Source organism: Urocitellus parryii, chromosome 7, assembly GCF_045843805.1.
Source record: "Urocitellus parryii isolate mUroPar1 chromosome 7, mUroPar1.hap1, whole genome shotgun sequence".
Lineage (NCBI taxonomy): Eukaryota > Metazoa > Chordata > Mammalia > Rodentia > Sciuridae > Urocitellus > Urocitellus parryii.
In genome coordinates this window covers 130,911,720-130,922,131 of record NC_135537.1, presented here as the reverse complement: position 1 = coordinate 130,922,131, position 10,412 = coordinate 130,911,720, and the positions used below count along the sequence as shown (strand labels likewise).

Genomic DNA, 10,412 nt, shown 5'->3' with positions numbered 1-10,412 from the left:
CATTGTGAACTCTCTTCTATCTTCCTATTAAATTTTCTTTTCTCTTAATGAACCATATTTGACCATCTTTTAGATCTAATTCAGTTATAAAACTTCTGCCCCCACCACTCATGTTGCATTATTGCTGCTGTAGATAACATAATTGACTCACCTGCTGTTTGCCTTACTGCCAAATCTAATTCTAGTTATTGTTGTTTTTGCTTTTGGCAATTTCTGACTCTGCCCTGGAAACTTCCAGAGTGACTAGGTGAGCTCTAGTCACATCACTGTGACAAGGTCCAAGCCATTGTCCTCCCACTTCTCAACAGGTGCTTCCTACATCATTTTCTCAAGGATATGTGTTTTTTTTATACTTATGGATAATATTTATTAGAACAGAAGTATATAAACCAAGAGCATCAGGAAAAGATATGTATCAGGAGGAATCCAGAGACGTCGGGCACAGGCTTTTGACCATTTCCCCACCTGGGGCCATACAGGACATGCTTTCTCTTTAGCAGTAAAGTATGTGGACATGTGCAGAATGTCTCTGCACACACAGAGAAAACTGTTCAAGCTTTTGGGTCTGAGGCTTTTATTGAGAGCCAGTCACAAGAGACATCATGCTACATGACAGTCACAGCCACTGAAACTTAGTGTCCCAATGATGAAACCGGACACACATCAAGTATGCTGATGTATGTGCAAAGCAATCCTGACAGGCTGAAATGACATGGCCCATTTCTCCAGGTATATAAAACATCATGGTCAACCACTAACTTAACAACACTCAAAGGCCACATTACCAGGGGTTGGCCAAATGTCAGTCATGATTCTAGGTTTCCTTGAAGACATACAAGGATTGAACGGCAAGACCTACTCAGGAAACACTTTCCTCACACTCCACACATGCTATTTAAAATTCAACAGTGTCCCTTATATGGGGGATTGTATGCGTAAACTCTTACATGTATCAAGATCACATCTAGTCTCTGGTTGAACTGAGATTTGAATCTATGGTGGGTTTTTGCTCACTTAAGCTGTACTGCCTTCTCACTTTGAGTATTTACAGATCATCCAATCCATTTTTATGAGCAAAACCCCTACTTGAGTATAAATTAGTCTGAGCCATCCTCCCACTCTGCTGGGGGCATATAAAGATGTCTTAGGCTCATTCATATCCAACCTCCCTATGGCCTCTGTCTTTGCAGAGCTATTTTCCCCAGGTGTGTGTCTATAAGTTCATCATGACATTTACAGGTGTTACAATGTTGCTGCTTTTGCATAAAAGTATTAAGTAGATAGTTCATGCATTGGCCGGGGGGAGCATGGTGGGTCAGGCATGATAGCACACACCTGTGATCCCAGCTACTCAGAAGGTTGAGGCAGGAGGATCACAAACTTGACTCCAGCCTAGACAATTTAGTGAGACCCTGTTTCAAAATAAAAAAGAGAGTACTTGCCTAGCATGTGTGAGCCCCTGCCCTAGATTCAATGCCTTGTGCAAAAAAAAAAAAAAAAAAAAAAAGCATTATGATACCTATAGACCTGAATTTCCTATTGGTATTACCTATTTTAAAAAGAAAATTGAGGGGGCTGGGGATGTGGCTCAAGTGGTAATGCACTTGCCTGGCATGCGTGGGGCCCTGGGATCGATCCTCAGCACCACATAAAATAAAGATGTTGTGTCCATTGAAAAACTGAAAAATAAATATTAAGAAATTCTCTCTCCTCTCTCTCTCTCTCTCTCTCTCTCTCTCTCTCTCTCTCTCTCTCTTTAAAAAAAGAAAGAAAACTGAAAAGGAATAAATTGCAAATTATTCTGGGTTAGAAAAGCCTGATCTTTTAAAAAATCCACAAATGGAAGCAAAATTTGTAATCAAATTTTAAATTATCATGACAAAATTCTAAATATGAGCAAAAGTAAGGTGAGTAATATGCTGAACTCCCATATAATCATTACTCAGATTAAACACTTATCACTACATGGCCAATCTTGTTTCAATTCGACTTTTATTCATTATCCATTTGTATCCTAAAATATAGTGGCTTTTAAAAATGCACAAACATATCAGCACTGTGGTGCACACCTGTAAACCCTCCCAGCTCAGGAAGCTGAGAAAGGAGGATCACAAGTTCAAAGCTAGCCTCAGCAAAAAAAAAAAAAAAAAAAAAAAAAAAAAAGAAAGAAAGAAAGAAAGTGAGGCACTAAGCAACTCAGTGAGATGCTGTCTTTAAATAAAATGCAAAATAGATCTAGGATGTAAGGAAAAATAATAAGGGAGGCACAGAGACAAGGTGCAGAGGCAGGAAAGTGGCTGCTTACACAAGTAATCACGTTTATTTAAACCAATAGGTTACATTAGGTCATTAGTACCATAACTACATTATTAAGGTTGCTTATTCTGCAGTTACATTCACAGTTACAATATGCAATGTAAGGAGCTTTGTGCAGTTTTAAAGAAATTCCATTGTATAAAGGTACTATTACATGGACAGATTTAGGTTCAGTGAAACATTGTGTTTTTTTAACAAGAGAGTCCCTATATTCCCAGGAGCTGTGTGCCTGAGATGAAGGTCAAAGCTGATAAGAGCTACTTCATGAAGGACACTGCTACAGCAGCCAGGCATCCTGTGTCTTTATACAGAAGTTTCCCAGCAGCCAAGCATTCTGAGCCTTTGCACAGAAACTTCCTAGTTACCAAGCATGCCACAATCACGAAGTTTATCAGAGTCCCCAATCCCAAACACAGAATCCCTACACTAAGGATATGGCTCAGTAGTGGAGTGCCTCTGAGTTCAATCCCTGGTACCCACCCACCCCCCCAAAAAAGTGCACAAACACTACCATTATTTCATTTACAAAATAATGATAATATCTTATGTTTTTGTTAGCTTTTTTGTCACTGTCACTAAAAGACCTGACAGGAACACATAGGAAGAAAAGCTTATTTTGGTTCATGGTTGTAGAGGTTATTTCTCGGACCAGCTGACTACATTGTTCTGGGCCCACAGTGAGGCAGAATCTCATGGCGGAAGGTGTGGCAGAGGAAAGCAGCTCTGACATGGCAGTCAGAAGCAGAGAGAGCTCCTTTCACCAGAGACAAAATAGAAACCCCAAAGGCATGCCCCCAGTGACCTACCTCATCCAGGGAATCCTACCTGCCCACAGTTACTGCCTAGTTAATCCATATGAGTAGATGAATCCACTGATTAGGTCACAACTCTCATCATCTGATCATTTCATCTGTGAAAATTCTTGTATTATCTTATACTTAAGCTGTTGGGGGACATCTCATATCTAAACCATAACATTCTATCCTGGCCCCCAAAAGTTCATGCCAACTTCACAATGAAAAACACATTCAGTCAATTTCCCAGAGTCCCCAGAGTCTAAACAGTCCCAGCAATGCCCAAAAGTCCGAGTCCAAAATTTTCTTTGAGGTTCAAGGCAAACTTTTTCCCTGCAAATATGTACATTTTTCCAGAAGCAGGATCTCTAAAGTAGATGCATCAGGGCAGTTATCAAGAGCCCTGCACTTTACAGAAGACCCTTTGCTTGTGGGCAAAGAAGTAAGCTCTGGGAGGCAGCCTGCTGGAGATGGGTGACTGTGCTGTCCGCTGATACACCAGAAGAGCTGGTATTATGTGCCACGGATTCTGACAGTTGAAGTAGGAGGAAGTTAGTTTTTGTAGCTATTTATGGAGTTGGTCCAATGAAAGTGCCAGCTGATGGTCTACCTATCATAGCCATCTACAACAGCTTTCTACAACACCTGGGTTTCTTTAGAAACTGTGAAGAGACACTTGGTAGATGAGAAAGGGGAGCTTTTGCAAGTAACCCCCGCCACCTGCACCCCAGGTCCAGGATCTGCACAGTGCCCGGCCAGTGCCTTCTAGTCCTCAGAGCAGTGACTCCCCAGGCTCCCCAGGCTGAGTGCTGGAGGACAGCACAGGCCGGGCCAAGGAGGGGCTGTCATCAAGAGCTGGGGCTGGGTGAGGAAGGCTGAGGCTCCTGGCAGAGACAAGGGAGCAGTGTCATGCAGAGGCAAGGCAAGGGGATACACCCGGAGCCTTGAAAGAGTTTCCTGTTTCCTGAGAGGAGTGTCTGCAGAAGTCAGCTCCATATATGGTCTCCTGTGGGAAGTGGAGAAAAACTTAATTTTAGTCATAAAAGGAAGGCTTACGGGGAGGAGGCGGCAGGGCTCTGGATGCAGCACCCAGGGCTGTAGATGCGGCACCCAGGGCTGTAGATGCGGCACCCAGCTCAGAGACCCTGCCTGCCTCACTTGGCAGCTGCATCAGGTGTAGAAATTGTCACAGGCTTGGGAGGGGCTCCTCAGAGGGCGTGTCATAAAGATATGTGCCACAGTGGCCCTTATTCTGCCAGGAAGACACTGCATCTTTATGTCACGGTGGCTGGAGCCCTATGTGTGGGGTAAGTGTGGTCCTCTCTCAGGTTGTGGCCCATGTTGCTGTCTGCCTTTGGACAAGTGTTAATCCTGTTGTGGTTTCTCATTTGCTGAGCCTTCAGAGGCCTGCTGTTAGCCCACAGAACTGTCATTGCCATTCTAACTTGGGCTCCATCCCAGGCTCTGTTCATTAGTGTTTCTTGCTGAGACCTGTGCAGCTTTGCCTAAGCCTGCTGCAGGTTTTCTCCTGTGAATGCATGGCCCCTGAAGCCCACCCAAGTGACTCAACCTTGGCCAGCTCAGGTCTGAAAGGTGGAGTACTCCTCAGGCTCCTGGGCATGAGGGGGCTGCAAGCCAGTGGCTGAATGAAACCCACTGAGTTCCAATGTCCATCCTTCTGGCTGTTCACCTGTGGATGGCTCTGCAGGGCTGGTGCTCAGCACACTGACACATATCCTGACAGCCTAGCAGTGACCATCCCCCCATGGGTATTGGGAATGAAATCAGAGAGGAGGGAGGGGGGGGGCTCAGAGCCCTGTGGCACCACTTCTTAGCCCTGTATCCTGAGGCAAGAGTCCCTGTTTCTCTGGGCCTCCATTTCTTATTAATAAAATGGTAATGTCAGCGGTTCTTACCACGTGATTGTTCTTCCACAGTTGTGTGTCTCATTGATGCATGATTTATCTTTTAAATTTTTATTTTTTATTTTTCTGGCAATGGGGATTGAGCCCAGGGGACTCTACCACTGAGCTGCACCCTCAGCCCTTTTAATTATATTTTGAGACAGACTTTCACTAAGTTGCTGAAGCTGGCCTACAACTTGCATCCTCCTGCTTCAGCCTTCCCAAGTTGCTGGGATTACAAGCCCCCAGCAAGCTGACACAGTTTTTACAGAGTGAGACTTGATTTTGATGAAGATGCTCCACACACACACAAAGCACCCTGTAGTCTACCAAGGCAGACATGGAGACTCTGCTTTGGAAGCTTCCAGCAAGTGTTTCAGGTTCTAGCAAATCTGAAGTAGCAACCCTGAAAATCCTCTGCTTCTAGGAACTACACACATGAAGTACATGTCTGGGCTGGCCAAAAGGACAGGACACCTCCAGGATCCAGGAAGGAGGAACCTGGCTGAGGGATGGTGGGCTCAGAAGCCAACACTGCATGCAGCCTTGGGCATGGCTGCCACTTGTAAGATCCTGGCAGCATGAGTGCTACAGGGAAGAGGACATAAACTGACGAGATACATAGGACTGGAGACTAGAATTGGAAGCACACATGGAGTCTGGATTTCCAAGATTGCAAATTCAATGAGAATGTTCTCCTAAAACTTCCTACCTAGCAGCAAGAGATGAGAAGGAAGCTCACCTCTTTGAGGAATGAAGGGGAAGGAAACACTTGCTCCTAAGAACCAGGACGAACGCCCTCATGTTGGTTTAGGATTTATGTCATCCACACCTTAGAGGCAGTCCAAGCCACATAGTTATACGGAAAGTATAACTACTACTCCAGGAGGATCAGCAGGACCAGTGAGACCCAGAAGGCCTTCAGCTCCATCCCCCAAAGAACAGCCCTGGATTGTCCATGCTAAGAGATGTCACATCCAAAAATGGCATCAGCAGGCAGCCCTCTCCTAAAGTCAAGATGATACATAAACCTCAAGTATATAGAAAAAGTACCATGGAGAACATGGAGAAAATAAGAGGAAGGGATTACTAACTATGAAAGCCAAAAAATCAATGGTGCTGAAAACCAAAAATACAATAGAATTAGCATCAGTTAAGCTAAATATTCTTTGAAAAGATTAACCTAACAGGGAAATCTTCAACATGCAAAACAAGACAAAGCAGAGAAAAGGCATAAATAAAGAACACTAAGAATAGAAAAGGAGCCAAGTGAAGATCAAATGAGGGAATTCAATAATTAAGAGTGGGAAGGGGTGGACTTGTTCAGTGCATACTGTAAACATGCATTGAAACATCACACAAAACCCATTAATATGTAAAGCTAATGCATGCTGATCACAAAATTTAAAAAGGAAAAAATAAACAGGAACAATTAAAATGAATAAGATAAAAGAAAAAAGGTAGCCATAATTACACTCCAAGAATTTATATATTATTAAAAGTTTCTCAATACAATGAAAAGGATTGAATATATGAGAAATCACTGAAGGAGATGAAGGACTTAGACTTACAACTTACAATCACTTGATTTCTCTCAATCTGTTTTTACTCTTATACTATGGGGAAGAAATGGTTTCTTTGTGGAAACTTCAATGGACTGAAATAGATGCATGAAACACTTAGGATTGTGCTTGTTCCTCACTAAATGTTGATTTTATTTTTTTGCAAGAATATCCATTACATCCTTATAATACTAAAAAAGTGGGAAAACATTTTTAAATATTTATTAAAACACTTATTGATAAGGAAATGATTAAATAAGCCACAGAAGATATATAGGATCTAGTATTCTGGACCTGAGATTAAAAATGAATACATTCTATTTGTAGCAAAAAGATCCCCTACATGTCTTGTTTTATGCAAAAAAAAAAAAAGGAAATTGCAGAGTAGTATATAGTGGAAGATACTATTTATGTTTCAACAACAGACAGGGAGAGAGATTGAAGGGACAACTGGGATGGCAGTGAAGGTTGATTTGGGTGGGTAAAGGAAAATTTTTATCCTTATTTTTGAATTTTCACAATGAAAGTGGTTGGTATAATATAGGGGGTAAATTTTTAAAATTTTAAAATACTTTTAAAATAACTAGATATTTACTGAAGTTTCCTGGGGAGGAGTCTGCAAGGCTGTATTACAATACATTCAGCAAAACCTCCTTAATACCCTTTCAAAGGGAAAATTCATTATAGCCAAACTATGGAACCAGCCTAAGTGATCATCAACAGATAAATGGGTAAAGAAAATGTGGTATATATACACAATGGCGTTTTACCCAGACATAAAGAAAAAATGAAATTATATTATTTTCAGGAAAATTAATACAAACTAGGTACCATCATGTTAAGTGAAATAAGCCAAACTCAGAAGGTCAAGGTCAAGGGCCCTCTGTTTTCTCTCATTTGTGGAAGTTAGAGAGGAAAAAGCAAAACAAAAAAAAAGAGAGAGAGAGAGAGAGAGAGAGAGAGAGAGAGAGAGAGAGAGAGAGAGAGAGAGAGAGAGAGAGAGAGAGAGAGAGAGAGAGAGAGAGAGAATGGAGTGGGAATCTCATGAAAATCAAAGGGAGATCATAAAGAAAAGGGGCTAGGGGATGGGAGGTGAGGCGGGAGGGGAGAAATGCTGGGGGTGATATTGACCAAATTACATTGCTATATTGTGTGCATGTATGAAAAAGTAAAAATAAATCCCGTGGTTATGGACAACTCTAATGCACCAACAAAAAATGTGGAAAAAACTCCTCAGACCTGCCCTGCTTCCCAACATTCCTCTCCACCCCTCTTTGCTGTGTCACACTCTTCTTTCCCTTTTCCACCAACAGGTAAAGTTTCTTTGCCATACCTTCATTGTTGTCCCCAGTTTTTTTAAAGTCAAGTCTAGTTCAAGCGCTCAGGCAACACTGAATAGATTTGACTTACTGCTATGCACCCACCACTATAATCAACATGTCATATTTACTTGGTCTAATTTTTTTTTTATTGGTCGTTCATAACATTACATAGTTCTTAATACATCATATTACACGGTTTGAATCAAGTGGATTATGAACTCCCGCTTTTACCCCGTATACAAATTGCTGTATCACATCAGTTACCCTTCCATTGATTGACATATTGCCTTTCTAGTGTCTGATGTATTCTGCTGTCTGTCCTATTGTCTACTATCCCCCCTCCCCTCCCCTCCCCTCCCCTCCCCTTTTCTCTCTCTACCCCTTCTACTGTAAATCATTTCTTCCATTTGTATTCTCTTGACTTACCCCTCCTTTCCTCTTATATGACATTTTGTATAACCCTGAGGATCGCCTTTCATTTCCATGCAATTTCCCTTCTCACTCCCTTTCCCTCCCACCTCTCATTCGTCTAATTTTTTTTTTAAACAAAAAATAAGATGTCATAGGATCAAAATTGAGAAACTTAGATTTGGGTTATTTTACTAAAGTGCTGGTGAACCCAGACCTGTCCTTACGCATCTTGGGGTGCAGCTCGGCATCTGAGCCCCCTTTTTAGAGCGCCTTTGACCTCTTTGTTGCGAAGGCTGTAGATGAACGGGTTCAAGGTCGGTGTGACCACTGCATACACCACGCTGGCCAGGCGGTCGTAACGCGCGGAGTAGGCGGATGAAGGTCGGAAATACACCGACAGGACAGAGCCAAAGAAAAGCGACACCACCACCAGGTGGGCCCCGCAGGTGGAGAAGGCACGGCGACTGCCTCCTGCGGACCGACCGCACTCGAAGCACCGCGACTAGGATGTGCGCATAGGAAAGCGACACAAGAAGCAGAGGGGTCAGCACCACCGCCAGGCCCTCGGAGAAGATGGCAGTCTCTGCAGTGGACGTGTCTGAGGTCGCCAAGCTCAGCATCACCATCATGTCACAAAAAAAGTGACGCACGGGGGCAGAGTGGGGGTAGGAGAGCGCGGAGATGAGCAGGGTGTGGAGCAGCGAGTGCAGGTGGGCCACCGCCCAGGACGCACCCACCAGCGCCCTGCAGCGCCAGGGTGTCATGACCGCAGTGTAGTGCAGTGGCCGGCAGACCGCCACCGCGAGGTCGTAGGACATGGCCGCCAGGAGGTAGCTCTCGGTGATGCCCAGAGCCACAAAGAAGTACATCTGGGCAAAGCATGCTTGGAAGGATATGGCCTGAGCTGGGTGGAGCAGGCTGATCAGCAGTCGGGGGACTGTGACCGTGGTAAAGCAGGCATCCACAAAGCTCAGATGACCCAAGAAGTAATACATAGGGGAGCACAGAGCCCCATCGGACCTCACCAGTACCACCATGCTCAGGTTGCCCATGGCATTGAGCAGATAGACGCTGAGGAAGAGCAGGAACAACACTGGATGGGCGACTGTGTCATCCATCAGGCCAAGGAGGAGGAACTCGGGGCCGGATGTGAGGTTGACCAGAGCCATGGAGTATCTGGCCAGGTGGGAATGCTGAGAAGTGAGAAGAGACAGCAGGTCTAAGTTCTGAGGAACCCCAGGGGTACTTCCTGTATGTTGATGTTCCATATGTAAATTTTTTTACACATCGGGATCACAGAGTATTTACAAAAATTTAGATTTTTGCTTGCTAAAACAGATTGAAAACCACATTGCTCACTGATCCTAATTTTATGAAGAAACCACATATCACAAGGGTGTTTTAAGGTAATGATTGGAAGTCTCAAGTTTTGTTGTCATACCTGATTTTGAGTCTTCACTTTACTAATAAGGTAGTATGTGCTCTCAGTTCCTTCTTCTTTAATGAGGAAAATACTAGTTTCTATCTTTGGACTTGGTAATGAGGATAAAGTGAATAGTAAATTTAAAATTGTTAACACAGTGCCTGACACATAATAAGTTGTATAACTTTTATCTGTCCACTCATCATTAGTCTATCATCATCATCATCACCTATTTAGTCAAAGAGTTAGGACCCAGGCCATATAAATATTAATCTAAATCTCTTCACCAGACACCTTACTGTATTTGCCATTCATTTCCACCACTCATTATGTGCTAATTCACAAATCAACCATTTTTTTTTTCTGTAAAGTATCATGTAGTAAATACTTTAGGCTGTGGGCCATACAGTTTCTGTTGTAACCACACCACTCTGATTTTTGTGGTGCAAAAGCAGTGGCCCACAATAAGCAAATGTATGGCCATGGCCATGTTGTCATAAAACTTTATTTACAAAACAGGTGGAAGACTGGACTTTCCCAGTCAGGCATGATTTGTTGACCCTGGTATAGGATACTGTGGGAGACTGCAAGATGGAAGAGTCTCAGCTTCTACCCTCAGTTAGATCTGGAGCAACATGCTGAGTATCTTAGTATGTTTCTAATTTCATGAACCACATTGG

The 10,412-nt window shown here is 43.2% G+C and overlaps 1 pseudogene; it reads right to left on the bottom strand.

The window, feature by feature from the left end:
- Positions 1 to 8,529: 8,529 nt before the first annotated feature.
- Positions 8,530 to 9,478, bottom strand: LOC144255730 (olfactory receptor 1L4-like; annotated as a pseudogene).
- Between the last annotated feature and the right edge of the window lie 934 nt (positions 9,479 to 10,412).